The 15,008-nt window shown below is 42.6% G+C and overlaps 1 pseudogene; it reads right to left on the reverse strand.

The window, feature by feature from the left end:
* Positions 1-12,917: 12,917 nt before the first annotated feature.
* Taldo1-ps2 (transaldolase 1, pseudogene 2) lies at positions 12,918-14,740 on the reverse strand (annotated as a pseudogene).
* Between the last annotated feature and the right edge of the window lie 268 nt (positions 14,741-15,008).

Raw genomic sequence — 15,008 nt, forward strand, 5'->3', positions numbered from 1 at the left:
CTTCCTCTTCCTCCTCCTCCTCCTCCTCCTCTTTGGATATATTTTTCATTTACACATTAAATGTTATCCTCTTTCCCGGTTTCCCCTCCAGAAACCTGCTATCCCAGCCCCCCCCCCATCCCCTGCTTCTATGAGGGTGCGCTCTCACCCACCTACCCATTCCCTCCCACCTCGCTGCCCTGACATTACCCTACACCAGGGCATCCAGCCTTTACAGGGCCAAGGGCTTCTTCTCCCACTGATGGACAACAAGGCCATCCTCTGCTACATATGCAGCTGGAGCCATAGGTCCATCCCTGTGTACTCTTTGGTTGGTGGTTTAGTCCCTGGGAGCTCTGGGGTGGGGGGGAGTCTGGTTGGTTGATATTGTTGTTCTTCCTATGGGGTTGCAAACCCCTTCCCTTTCCTCATTTCTTTCTCTAACTCCTCCATTGGAGACCCTTTTTTCAGTTCAATGGTTGGCTGCAAGCATCTGCCTCTGTATTTGTCAGGCTCTGACAGAGCCTCTCAGGAGACAGCTATATCAGGATCCTGTCAGTATGCACTTCTTGGCATCCGCAATAGTGTCTGGGTTTGGTATCTGTATATGGGCTGGATCCCCAGGTGGAGCGGTCTCTGGATGACCTTTCCTTTAGTCTTTCTTCCAATATGGAGATATTTTCTCCTGTGGGTATTTTGTTCTCCCTTCTAAGAAGGTCTGAAGCATCCACACTTTGGTCTTTCTTCTTCTTGAGCTTCATGTGGTTTGTGAATTCTACCTTGGTAACCTGAGCTATTGGGCTAATATCCACTTATAAGTAAGCGCATATCATGTATGTTCTTTTGTGACTGGGTGACCTCACTCAGGATGATATTTTCTAGTCCCATCCATTTGCCTATGAATTTCATGAAGTCATTGTTTTTAATAGCTGAGTAGTACCTTATTATGTAAATGTGCCACAGTTTGTATATCCATTCCTCTGTTGAAGGACAGCTGGGTTCTTTTCAGCTTCTGGCTATTATAAGTAAGGCTGCTCTGAACATAGTGGAGCATGTGTCTTTGTTGTATGTTGGGGCATCATTTGGGTATATGCCCAGGAGTGGTGGTATAGCTGGGTCCTCAGGTAGTACTATGTCCAATTTTCTGAGGAACCTCCAGACTGATTTCCTGAGTCATTATACTGGCTTTCAATCCCACCAACAATGGAGGAGTGTTCCTCTTTTTCCACATCCTCAAAAGCATCTGTCTTTACCTGAACTTTTTATCTTAGCATTTTGACCGATATAAGGTGTAATCTCAAGGTTGTTTTGATTAGCATTTCCCTGATGACTAAGGATGTTGAACATTTCTTTAGGTACTTCTAGCCATTCCATATTCCTCAGCTGAGACTTCTTTGTTTGGCTCTGTACACCATTTTTTAATAATGTTATTTGATTCTCTGGAGTCTAGCTTCTTGAGTTATTTGTATATATTGGATATTGGGCCTCTATCAGATGTAGGATTGGTAAAGATTTTTTCCCAATTTATTGGTTGCTATTTTGCCTACTGACACTCTTCTTTGCCTTACAGAAACTTTGCAATTTTATGAGGTCGCATTTGTCAATTCTTGATGTTAGAGCATAAACCATTGGTGTTCTGTTCAGGAAATTTACCCCAATGCCCATGTGTTTGAGGTTCTCCCCACTTTCTCTTCCATTAGTTTGAGTGTATCTGGTTTTATGTGGAGGTCCTTGATCTACTTGGACTTGAGTTTTGTACAAGGCAATCAGAATGGATCGATTTGCATTCTTCTACATGCTGACCTCCAGTTGAACCAGCACCGTTTGTTAAAAATGCTATCTTTTTCCCCCCACTGGATGGTTTTAGCTCCTTTGTCAAAGATTAAGTAACCATTCATGTGTAGGTTTATTTCTGGGCCTTTAATTCTATTCCATTGATCTACCTGCCTGTCTCTGTACCCTTTGTGATTTCTTTATTGTTTCTACTTCCATTTTTAGATCCTGGATGGTTTTGTTGAATTTCTTCACCTGTTTGCTTGTGTTTTCTTGTAATTCTTTAAGGGATTTTTGTGTTTCTACTTTAAGGGCTTCTACCTGTTTACCTGTGTTGTCCTATATTTCTTTAAGGGAGTTATTTATGTCCATGTTAAAGTCCTCTAACATCATCATGAGATGTGATTTTAAATCTAAATCTGGCTTTTCTGGTGTGTTGTGGTATCCAGAACTTGCTGTGGTGGGAGAAGTGATTTCTGATGACGTCAAGTGGCCTTGGTTCCTGTTGCTTAGGTTCTAGCACTTTCCTCTCAACATCTGCTTATCTCTGGTGTTAGCTGGTCTTGCTGTCTCTGACAGCGGCTTGACCCTCCTGTAAGTCTGGGTGTCAGCATTCCTGGGAGACCAGCTCTCTCCTGGGGAGGCTTTAGGTTTCAAGAGCTGTGGCACGGGGTTAGCTGTTGGTGCAGACAGAAAGTAGAATGATCCTGTCTCAGACTGCTCCTCGGTTCCTGTATCCTGAGGGCTCTGGGCAAGTCCCTCAGAGCAGAAGTAGTGGTCTTTCCTGAGCTCTCAGGTGTGTCATCACTCCTGGGAGACCAGCTCTCTCCAGGCAGGATCTGGGTTCAGGGTTAGTTCTGGGTGCAGATAGAAGCCAGAAGACCCTTTCTTCCACTTTAATACCACATGCTTCACCCCTCACTCTCTGGATCTCCAACTTCTAAACACATTTGATTATCTGGAGATCTTGTTAAAACTCCAAATTGAACCAGTCTGCTTTGGATATGGTCCAAATTTTCTCATTTATCAATCCCCTTTAAACTCAGTACACACAATACATTCTGACAACAGTACCTTGTAGCAGTTGTATTGACCTGTATATAGGTTGAGATACCTTTTGATGGGGTGGTCAAATATCAGTTATCTTGAACATCAGATATTTGTATTATGATTCATAGTAGTAGGAAAATAAAAGTTATGAAGTAACAATGAGAATAATATGGCTGGGGGTCTCTACAGCATGATGAATTGCATTAAAGGGTCACAACATTAGGAAAGTTGAGAGCCACTGCCTTAGAGTGATACACAGCACGGGGCAGAGTTGGATGTGAGGTTTAGTTCCTCACTGATTTTAAGACTTTGCCAACTTTAGTCTTACCATCCCTATCCTGTGTTGATTAGAGCTTTGTAATTCTCCAAATTTTCATAGCCTTCATATTTTAAAACAAACAAAAAGAAATCTTTGGGAACAACCAGTCTAAGTCTCTTTTACAACCCATAGGGATGTTGACTTGCTCCCTGCTGGAGTTTATGGGTAATTTGGAGTGATTAAACTGCACTTCAGCTGCTTCTCTGACTTCTACTACAGTAATTTTCCCTCTACTAGCTCTCTTCTCATTATTAATTATTTTATAGAATACCTACAATTTGGGTGATGCAATTTCAAGCGCTGGGAGAAGATGCGTAAATTATTATAATTTATCACAGAACCACTTACTTGAGTAACATGCTTCAAGGTGACACCACAATCGATGTAGTGTGTAATGTGTGCACGTCGATACACTTGCCTGTCCCTCTTAGTGATATAACACATGTAGAGTTAAGAGGGGACACTTGCTAAGATGATTCAGTCCTCCAACTACCTCTGTCCATCCACTCGCTTTGTTATATAGATATAAGCTAAGGCTTATAAAAGCAGATGGTATTTCATTCTTCAGTCCCTGGGTCTCTAGGTTAGTTGCACGACTTGCTACATCCAATAGATTGCCTCAGAAGGAAGAAAATGTCAGTTGTAAGTTCTCAGACTCCTGATAATGTCAAAAGAACAAGCTGGGAGCCAGGCAGTGGTGACATATATTTTTAATTCCAGCACTTGGAAGGCAGATTTCTGAGTTTGAGGCCAGCCTGGTCTACAGAGCAGTACCAGGACAGTCAACACTCAACAGAGATACTTTCTCTCAGGGGAGAACGGGGGGTTGTGCTGGGGATTATCTTTCAGAAAGTACAGGATAAAAAATATGACGAACACTGTCTCGATGGAAGCCAATCTAGACAAATCTGTAGTTGACTACCCTTCAGTGTACCTCTAAGCACAGACACCCAAAGTGAGCCGATAACTTAATGTCTCAGATGTCCTATAGGCTTTCAAGGAGCAGTCAGTGCCTAACAAAGTCACTTCATTTCAGGTGCTTTGTTCTGCAGTGTGACAGCCTTCTGAATTTAGAGCTGTACCCATTAAATGATTCCGATTGGGGTTCTACTTGCACGACAGGAGGTCAGATATCCTGGGGAAACCTTACAGGCTCTATGATTTCTTCCATTATTTTGAGTTATGGGAAGGAGTTAGCTCATATTATTTTCACTTTATTGGTAGTGGGACAACATTTTCCACACAGGAAGGGAATTCTAAGCATTCCTTACCTCAAAGAAGCATAAGAGATGAGAATAAGATCTGAGAGTGGAAAAGAAATATTTTAATTCTGACTTCAACATTTCTGTTTGTTTCCTCAAGATTAAGGCATTATTCTTAATAAATAAACAACACCCATAGCTACCTGCCCCTCTCAACTGTGTTTATGAAAGGGCACAGGTGCAATAAATATAACATTTCTCCGCACTGTGCCGTATTAATGGCGCTATTTTTGAACACTTTCCTCAATTCCTTTATTTTTGTGTTTTAGTTTTTAAATTCTGTCTCACAGAGAAGTTAAGGCTGGCAAAGAACTTTGAATCCTCCTGCCTCGGGCTCCTGAGTGCTGAGATTCTACACAGCTATCACCAAAACCTTCACTTTAAAAAAAAATTTAATAGTAGCTAGTGCTTTAGAAATTATGATTCCCTTTATAATATAGCGTCTACTGTACACACATTTCTCTGTTTTTACTCTGCCTTTGTATATATTCTCCCATTAGCTTCTCCACCAATGCTCTGAAAATCATTTTACTTTTCTCATCTTGCATGTGAAGAACCTCTGGTACTTCAAATGAGGAGGAGTGAAGGGTCCATGAGGCTGAGAGCATGGACACATTGTCCCAAGAAGGAACGCTGGCATATTGGGGTGGTCTTCATCTGAGCCTAACTTGGCTACTAAATCAATCATTAGCTTTTACCATGCCATATAAAAGTAGCCGGTATTAATTTTTCATTCACCCTAACACTTTACAACATCTAGTGTTTATAAAATTTGGTTAATTTTCTTCCTAGAGACTTCTTTCTTAGACATAGTCTTGCCATATAGTTCAATCTGGGATTCAATTTGTACTAATCCTGCCACAGCCTCCCAAATGCTGGGGTTATAGGTGTGTACCACTATTTCTGGCTCTGAGAAAAAAAGTTTCTGATATAATGATAGTTTCCTGTATCCCTGGCTCTCAGATGGAGGGTAGTCTTGAACTCTTGGTCATCTTGGGCGCTGGGATTACTGTGCTGAAGACTGAACAAGGATTTCATATCTGCTAGGAAAACACTGTACCAGACTGGGCTACCACCCCAGGACTGTTTGCATGTGTGATATACAAGTGTATGGTGTGCAAGTGTTTATGCATGTTCATGTGTGTGTGGGTGCACATGCATGGACCTGTGTGTGTATATGGAGGCATTAAATCAATGTTCGATGCTTGTCTTAGTCTCTTTCCACTTTATATAATGAGGCAAGGCCCCTCACTGACCCTGGAGCTCACTGCTTCCAGTTTCTGCTAGTCTAGCCCCCTTGCTTGCTCTTGGGATTCTTGGCCTCTACTTTCTACAGGATGGGGCAGCATCATGCCTATCCAGCTTCCTCGTGGATTTCATTCCTTATGCCACACATTGCACCTGCTGAGCCATCCCTCTATATCTCTGAGACATTTTGAAAAGAAGCAAAAGAAATGAGAGCTACTCTGAAATTTGGCTTAGGATTATTTTAACTCTCCCTTTTGTGCATTTGATGATGTTAATGGACTAACATTAACATCTGGATCAAGTCAAGCATTTTTCTTTTTTATGATTATGAGGCTTCTGATGACGAAGATACTGGGTGCAGTAAGATTCTACCTGAAATGCCTAGGATGAGCTAAGTATGTGGTAAACACTGTTTGGCCCCTCATTGAACTAAGTTTCACTCACAAGTTAGGCTGAGTCTCGCAAATAAGCCCATTTCTCTGTTCGCCTTAATTTTGAGCACAGTAGTTAATTTGATCATTTCTTATAACTGTTCCAATTGCATCATACCTTGACTATGTGAAAGGAAGTTGTGGTGGTGGCTATAATTGCTGCTCTTTATCGAGATCTTACCAAACGAGTACTAACGTTCTGTGTGTTTCACTTGGTTTAGCTCCTGTATGTTTCACAAGGCTCCATTAAGATGAGATCTATTATTATCTATTATTATCCTGTTTTATAGATGTGGGAACTGAGGCAGAGAAAGATTAAATGGGCTGTCCAGAGTCAATAAAACTACAAAGAGACTGAGTTGGACTGGAAGGACATATCTAACTCTATGACACTATAATCTGGTTACAGACAGACTTTCTTTTTGTTTGTTTGTTTATTTTTATTATTTTTGATTAGGTGTATGAATGTGTGACTATGCTAACTGCTAGTTCCCCCGGGGGTGTCTGGTGTGGAAATAAGGCCACCTCACATGCAAATTGTGAGGAAGAGGTCACACCTGATCCAACACTTTGGCTTTAACAAAAAAGGGGAGAAATTTGGTTACAGACAAAGGCAGAGACAAGGACGAGGATAGAGGCCAGTGACATTTTATACACCAAAGAATGCCAGAAATCGCCAGAAAACCACCAGAAGCCAGAAGAGAAGATATCACATATATTCTCCCTTCAGGAAACCCAGAAGAAACTATCTTTCTAATACTGTGGTCTTGAGTTGGTAGCCTCGACAACTAGCAATACATTTCTGTATAGACACCTTGTTAGCATGGCCCTATCATCTAAACACAGTGCCAAAGATTTCTCAAGTTGGGTAGATTTTTCTGAGAATAGCGAGGGTTTGGAGGGGACACCTGTAGGGTTACTGTAGGGTCCCTGGAGGGGACACCTGTAGGGTTACTGTAGGGTCCCGCATCAGCTCCGCCACAGGGCTTGGCCACTTGGGGAGTCAGGACGCAAGAAGTTGATGGTGCTTACCCCACACCACTGCTGGGCAGGTATCTGTCTGTGGGAAGTCGGGGGACACTGCTCCGGGGTGGGGAAGCACAGTCTGAGTGTGGGACACAGCTGGAGCTGGCTCGGGGGTCCCCAGACCTGCAAGGAGGCTGGGCATCTGGTTCTCAGGAGCTAGATCTAGCCTGGGGCAGAGGAGGGGAAAGAGGGGGAGGCTCTGGCTGGTCCCTCGGGGGTAGTTCTTGGCTTGATGGTGGCAGGCTGCAGGCTTGATGGTAGAGGTGACTGAGAGCACAAGGAGGCCTTCTACAGAGATTAAATGGCGGCTCTGTAGGTGACGGGCTTCTCTACAGCTCCCCATGGCAGATCCTAGCGAATAGAGGCAGTCTATGGCTTTAAGGCATTTGTTGTCGTGGCAGAAAGTAGTTGTCGTGGCAGAAAGTAGATGAGTAAAACCGTACCCTACTTCTCAGGGTGAGCCTGAGATTAAATACCTTTTGCAGGGAGGAATGTCTGGGAAGAAAAGGTGATTGGCTAAGCCTCCAGGTCTTTGGGTACCTCATTATACTGGGGATCTGTGTTGAGCCTACATGACTTGTGGTCATGTCCTCCACCTGTAGAGGGACTTGGGACGTTGCCTTTACGTGACTAATGGCCACGAATCTATGGAGGGCTGTGACTAGTGACAGGGCCTGGTTTTCCAGGAATCAGGCGAAATGCCTACTGTCCCTTTCAGGGTAACCAGGGTTTCAAACCTCCTCGACCGGGAACCAGGGTGCCTTTCACTGACCCACACATACCACAGGAGGGGATCACACCATGCATCTCACAGTATCACTTAGTTAAATTCTCTATCCCTATCTCCCTCCCCCATTCCTCCCTCCATCTTTTCTTTCCTCTATCCCTTCCTTCCTCTTTACTCTCTCATTCATCTATACTTTCCTTCCTGTATATACAGGAATATGTGCATATGTGGTGCGTGCGTGTGTGCGTGTGTGCGTGTGTGTATGTGTGTGTGTGTGTGTGTGTGTGTGTGTGTGTGTGTATGTGCACATTTGGAAGACAGAGGTCAACCTAGGGTCTCACTCTACCTCAGTCAGAGGCAACCTTTTTTGTCTTTTGTTATCGTTGTTGTTTTGTTTTTTATTTTTTGAGATGTTTTTGCTTATTTGTTTGTTTGTTTTTGACTGGGACCCTGTGGATGCATATGTTTCTTTTTCTCAGTCAAGGGTCACAAGCATGCTGGTGACTAAACTCAGGTCCCTAAATCTTTTTTAAAGATCTATTTATTTTATAAATATGAGTACACTGTAGCTGTCTTCAGATACATCAGAAGAGGGCATTGGAACCCATTGCAGGTGGTTCTGACCCACCATCTGATTGCTAGAAATTGAACTTCTAGAAAAACAGTCTGTGCTCTTAACCACCGAACCATTTCTCCCGCCGCCAGGTCCTCAATTTTGTGCTGCAAACCTTTTCAGGCCTGAGCTATCTACACAGGCCCCCATCCTGTTCTCCATTCTCTCACCTCATCTCCTATACCTTAGGTTAGTTCCCGTGGTATCTATACTCCAACTTGTCTTGCTGTTTTTCAGACCAGGTTTTTCCTTCCTTTGAAGTTGCAACATCAAGTAACATCCAGGTCTTGGCCTCAGCTTCCAGCCTAACCTTTAATCAAACTACACATCGGACACAAACAGTCCATTCACTTGCAGAGATTCCTGTACAGAATGTTACAGCCAAAATATTTTCTAGATGGACGGGTTTCAAAACTTTGCTTTGCTCCTGACTAGCTAAATGGGTTCATTTCCCTCTTGAAAAAACAGGCAGAACCTAAGAGTCAGCCATCCTTTTTAAGTTGCCTGGAGAGCTCCTGCCTCTGTTCATTCATCTACCCTGTAAATGCTCATCCAGTGCGTCCTAAATAGAAGGAAGCACTTTTGGGTGGGGGGGGGCAGGGTGGTGACATTGAGCACAACAGACAAAATCTTGGTCCTCCTAGAATTTGCTTTCTATTGGAAGAGACTGATGGGTAGAATGAAGAAAAATGATACAGCAGAGGCTACAGGGGTCAGGGGTTATCATCTGAGAATGAGCGGAAGCTCTTCTAAGGAAGGGTCATGTGGATAGAGATAGGACTAAATAATAGCGTTTTCTGAATCTCGTAAGAAGGGGAACTCTTTGTGGAGGCAAGACTTGGTTTTATTTACACTTTCCAGTAAGACTCAGGATTTCCGGTCTCTTGAAGATGATTGTTTATGGAGAAGAGGGTTGTGAATGCCGAACAATCACTGGAAAGTCTTGTCTGGCTTAGGGAAGGGGAAAGGACAATATTTGCCTGGAATTTAATCAGAAGAGACAGCACTGAAAGTTCCTCTTAACTCCAGGCATTTGATGTCCCAGTGCCCTTTCAGCCAAGACATACACACATCCCTTGGCCACTGTGTTTTTTTGTGGCTTGCAGTTTCATTGGTCAAATATATTTCAGTCTTTGATTCATAGCGGGGGACTTAGTCAGCTTGTTTTTCCTCCCGAAGCTTGGTGAACAGGAACGATGGTAGCTGTCTGCTGAATATTCCTTTAACTGTCTGCAGCAGATCTTGAAGGCCAAGAAGATCAAAAGAGCACAGAGTTCTGAGACAGTGCTTCAGTCAGGTACAATCCAGGGGTTTCATTTTACACTAATTCATGGAGGGAATTCATATTTTATCAGTGAATCATAAATGAGGTGAAGCAGAGGCTCTTGTAGTTTCTTGGGAATTGAAAAGGGGGGACTTGCGTATTTGTTCAAATTGTAGTTATGCTGTTGATCTAATGTTCCATTATGAGCCAATAACCAATTGCCTGTCCAAACCAATGATAAAAATAAATGCTGACCATACATATGCTCACAAAAGTAACCCAAAACAGATGGATCTCATGTAAAAGAGGACAGAAATAAAAGAGAGTTATTTGTAATTTACACTTACTGAACAGTTTTACACTATATTGGTGCTGTCAGAACTTCTGGCTGGTCCGATGGTCCGCATACTGTCCCAACAGGCCCATGATGGAGTTGGAGAGCCAGGGACAGACACGGTAGCGGTGGAGATGGGAGCAGAGGGAGAATCTTAGTCTTCCCAGATGCATTGGGCTTTTACATCGCAGTGCCACATGGGAGTAACCAGAACTTAGCACACTTCTAATTATCTGACCAGTCTCAAAGTCCACCCCCCTCTCTTCCCTTTTCCTCTTTCTCAACAACTGTGATTTACCGCTGACATACTGAAGCACAGAAACCCACCCAGTCAGATGCCAGACAGGGCTGTCTGAGACTCTAAAATTACCCATCCAATACGCCATTGATTAAAACCATCCGTGGGAGCCCATCCAGAAGTCCAGAGAGTTAGAACTGAGTATGGAATTCTCTTTTTAGACGGACATGTAAATTATGAATTTGATTTTTAATGAAAGGCATTTTAATATTTTATTTCTCAGTCTGGCAAGAAGTAATAACTTCAAGATGGGAAGTAGGTACCTCTCCCTCCTCACTCAGCCATGGCAGGCACTGTTCCTTATGCCCATCACCGCTTCGGCACTTCGGTCTTGGTCTTAGAGTGCTTTACTCTACTGTACTTTAGCTGGCAACTGCCAAGTGGTAAGCATAGGCTGTGGTTGCTATCTCTGTAGAAGTGGCAGCATAGTGTTCTGTTAATTTATTCTGTATAGCAGCAGAAAGCTGGCGGCTTGTTTATGCATACAGTATATTCAATAGAAATATACTTAAAGTAATATAAGTGTTGACCTTGTTAGTCTTTGCTTGGTCAAAAATCAGTCTTAAAATGCACTATTTAGACCAGAAAAACCTATGATCATAGCATATCGTAGCACAAAACTCCCTAATGTTGAGGGTTCTCGAGCAGATTTTGACAATGGTTAGAGGTAGGACTACCATACAAAAACAGTTTTGAAAAGTATGGATACATACAGAAAGAAGCACAAGGGATACAATGAATTAGTTCCCTGTCAAAATAATTGTAATTTTACATTTAGTATTTATGGTCATGAAACATGCCTTACCTATAAGAAGAGTCTTCATTCACTGGTTTTATTTACATTAAATTAGGCATTGAGATGTTTCTACAAAAGGCAGAATGGGAACAATGGAGTGGAATTTTGAAGTCAAAGGCCTTTTTGCAAACCCCAGTGATGCTGGCCCACAGAAATTAGGGGAAATAATTCACTGTCTGAGAGCTTTGATTTCCTCTGGAGAATGGCTGGCAGTAACCAAGGGTAATGACATTTATCTTTTGAGCTTTTTGTGAGGATTTGGTGAGCAGCCATTTCTGGCAACACTGAAAAGTCCAAGACACTGACAGACATAGGTAATTTTAAATAAGAGACAAGCGAAATGCCTATAAAAAAAATCCATCCATACAATTTATCACTATAAATTGTTATTGTTATGAACATCTGTTTTAAATTTCAAGTAGAAGAATTTAAAGTTCAAGGTTTTCTATATTTTACATCTATATCATGCAGAGGCGACAGCATCAGAGGTAGGAAGCAACCTAAGGTAGTTCTAGTTCGTCGGAGTTTCTGGCTTGAGGTTATTTACTGTCCCCTTCTTGACACAGATTCAGCAGCGGCTGTGTTAGTCATCTCTTAGGAGAGGTGTGTGGTCACCATGGATCGGCCTGCGTGTCGCACGAGTGTAAGTGACGTGCTGTAGACTTCAGAAAGGGGAAGCAGTTCCCCATCCTCAGGCTTGTCTAAAATTAAGTTTCAATTTCAACCTGGTGTCTCTGTGGTTCAGCAATAGCCAAATAAACTACAATCTGTTTATTTAATGTTTAGTCTAGGCCAGTGGGCTGAATTGACAAAATACTCAATGGTTCTCCCACAGAAGAATTATATCCCTCACTGAATTCTTTCTCAATTCCATTTTCTTCTGAGTATTCATTAACCTGACGGATGCTCACTGTTTGTAACATCGAGAGCAGAGCTTAGATGTAGCTTATCCAATGTGAATGAGATGAACCACAAGAAGCCTCTGGAAGGCATGTAGCCATTAAATTAAAGCTCTCTCAGCCCTTTAAGAGGATTTTTACCAAAATGGTCTTTCACAGAATAAGGAAGACTACCTGTAGGGATCCCTGCGTGGGGCCTCACAGTCTTACCTCCCTCTGCCATGTTTCTCACTGATACTGTAATTGTTTCTTGTGTGTGTGTGTTTTTTAAGGGGTAAAGGACCTGTGTCATTTAATATGCTGCCTGTACTTCTCAACCATGCTGGGCTATTACACGACTAGACAGTCCCCAGGCATAACTCCCGAGGCTTTATGGGATTGTCTTCTACAACCCAGAGTGTGACTGCATCACTCCAGTGTTTAGTTGGATTGTACTGGCTCCACAAGATAAGGACGCCTTTTCAGTCTTTGTCTTCTGAAGACTTTTCTTGGAACTAAAACTTGGATGACTAGAGATGCAGAAAAAAATACTGGCCGCCGTTGGGACTCTGTTTAAAGCTTATTACCTTGCACAAGGAAACTGAGTGTTTGTGGGTAATCTTAGTCTTGATGCCTACCTGCTGATGGTGATGCTGGCCTCCAGTTTCTCTCTACCCTACTCTGTGGACTGGGATGAACAAATGGTTGAGAGATAATATAAACGATGTTTGAGTACTTTTTATTTCTGTAAATTTCATTTTTTTTGAAAAGCAACTGTTGGAACAAGTTAGACAAATTTCACATAAAATTGGAAGCCTTCTCTCCAATCCTAAAAAATACAAGATTTATCACAAGCCACGTGCAGTTAGGACCCAGCTCAAAGGCAGTGCAGGTCTGGGACCCAGCCTGAGGTTCTGTACTACTTTCCATTCTCAGCGCTGAGCATTTGTTCCATGAGCATCCTCTCTAACTTTCTGGCATCACTGGCAAACCTGCAGATCCAATGTGAACTTCTCTGTAGCCATTTGGTCCTCAGTGTGCAGCCAATGGAAGGCCATCTCTCCAGATGTACATTCACCAAGTCACCGGCCTGGGCTGCTTTGATGAAAAGCACAGGGGTCAGTGTTGTATTATCCGGGAGCATCTCCCCAGGAACTTGGATGAGACAGTGGAGGAAATTGCCCCATGCCAGTGCATTGATCTCACCTATACTGAAGGAGGCGCCCATGACAATGGTCTTGTAGCCAAACTTCTTATAGTAGTTGTACATGTTGGTGACACTCTTTACCTCAGGGTCCTCCTGGGGCTCATGGCATTTCCTGTCTCTGTTTGCCACATGCCAGTCAAAGATGAATCCCACAAAGGGAGAGGAGATGAGAGTCACACCCGTTTCATTCCAAGCCAGTGGCCTAGGAAGAGTGAAGCAGTGTCATGTTGCAGTGGACGCCATGTTGCTCTTCTGGCTCCGTTCCAGCCTGAATTCCTTCCCAGGATAACTTGATGAGACTTCTACCCTTATTGATTCTAGATTCTTTGTAAAGCTTAATGAGGCATTAAGCTCGGGTCACTATTACATCCTTATTAAAGGAAAGCCTTGCATCCACTTCTGTGGACACACAGCCTGGAATCTTGTTTAGTATTTCTGTTCCAAAGAGCACAAAAAGTTTATCGATGGCATTTTTAATCCACTCCTCTTGTGACCCACTCGGTTCCTTGCTGTAGGCAATGGCCTCCTCCACTAGCTCTTGGTAGGCAGGCATCTCTGCTGCAGGCACGATCAGGAATGGGTTGGTGGTAGCATCCTGTGGCTTGTACTCATCACTGGCTGAAGTCAACCCTACTGGCTACCATGCTGGTGCGCTTGAGCTGGTTAAGGATGGACTCTATGCTGTGGTCCTGACATGGTGCAGCATGTACAGCTGAAGAGGAAGCAAGAGCATGGCAACCCAAATCATCACAGATTTTACTCTCTGAAGTCACAAGAGAAAGTCAGATTGATTGAAACACGTGGAGGTGGGGAACACTTCTGTCCTCAATTTCCACGATCTTTTTTTCCCCATCGTCATTGTGCATGATGGGAATAGAAAAGATTATTTCCTGGCTTAGTGGAAAATGGCACTTTAGAGTTCTAATATTTCTTACAACACGAGATGTGTCAATTTACACCTCTCTTAGGCGAAAGAGAAACTGATCTGGATAAGTATTGGTATTTTTTTAATGAAAGTTTATAATTTATAAAATATACATTATTGTGAGACTGCTTCCTGGCTCCAGAGGCATTAGCTAAACATTGTAATTACAGTAAGATTTTTTCCTTAAAGAAATTAATAGTTATATAATTTTTCCTAATTTGTAATATATTTCCCTATGGTTTTCTTTTATTTTTTAATTTTTGAGATTGTGTTTTAATTACAGCATTTCTTTGCTTCCTCCAAACTTTCCCATATAACTGTCCCTGCCATTTTTCAAAATTCATGACCTCTTTTCAGCAATTGTTACTGCATGCATATTTGTATTTGTATATGCATACATATTCCCAAATGCTATCTGTTAAGTCCATGCAAACTTACTTGCATATGTGATCATTTGGCACTGGATGAACAACTGATGTGCTCCTTTCTGGGGAGGACCAACACTCCTGCTCCCAGTTTTACTCAGTTGCCTGTAGTTCTTGGTATAGGGTGGAGGCCTTATGAGCTCCTCACCTCCCTCTCTGTGCACCCTGGCATGTTCATGATTCATTTAGTTGGACCATATTTAGGTGGTCATGTAGATAAGACTTTATGGGTGTAACTTTTGATGTTACTTGAAGACACAATCTCACAGCAAAGTTCCCGATTCCCTGGCTCTTAGTCATCTGTCCCCTCTTTTCCAAAGCTCCCAAGACTTAGATATGGAAGTCTTTTGTAGACATATTCATTGGGACTGGGGTCCACAACTTTGCATATTTATTGATTGTGATTTTCTGTAGTGGTCTCTATTTATTGCCAAAAGAATTTTCCTTGTTGAG

Source organism: Rattus norvegicus, chromosome 7, assembly GCF_036323735.1.
Source record: "Rattus norvegicus strain BN/NHsdMcwi chromosome 7, GRCr8, whole genome shotgun sequence".
In the NCBI taxonomy this organism is placed as follows: Eukaryota; Metazoa; Chordata; class Mammalia; order Rodentia; family Muridae; genus Rattus; species Rattus norvegicus.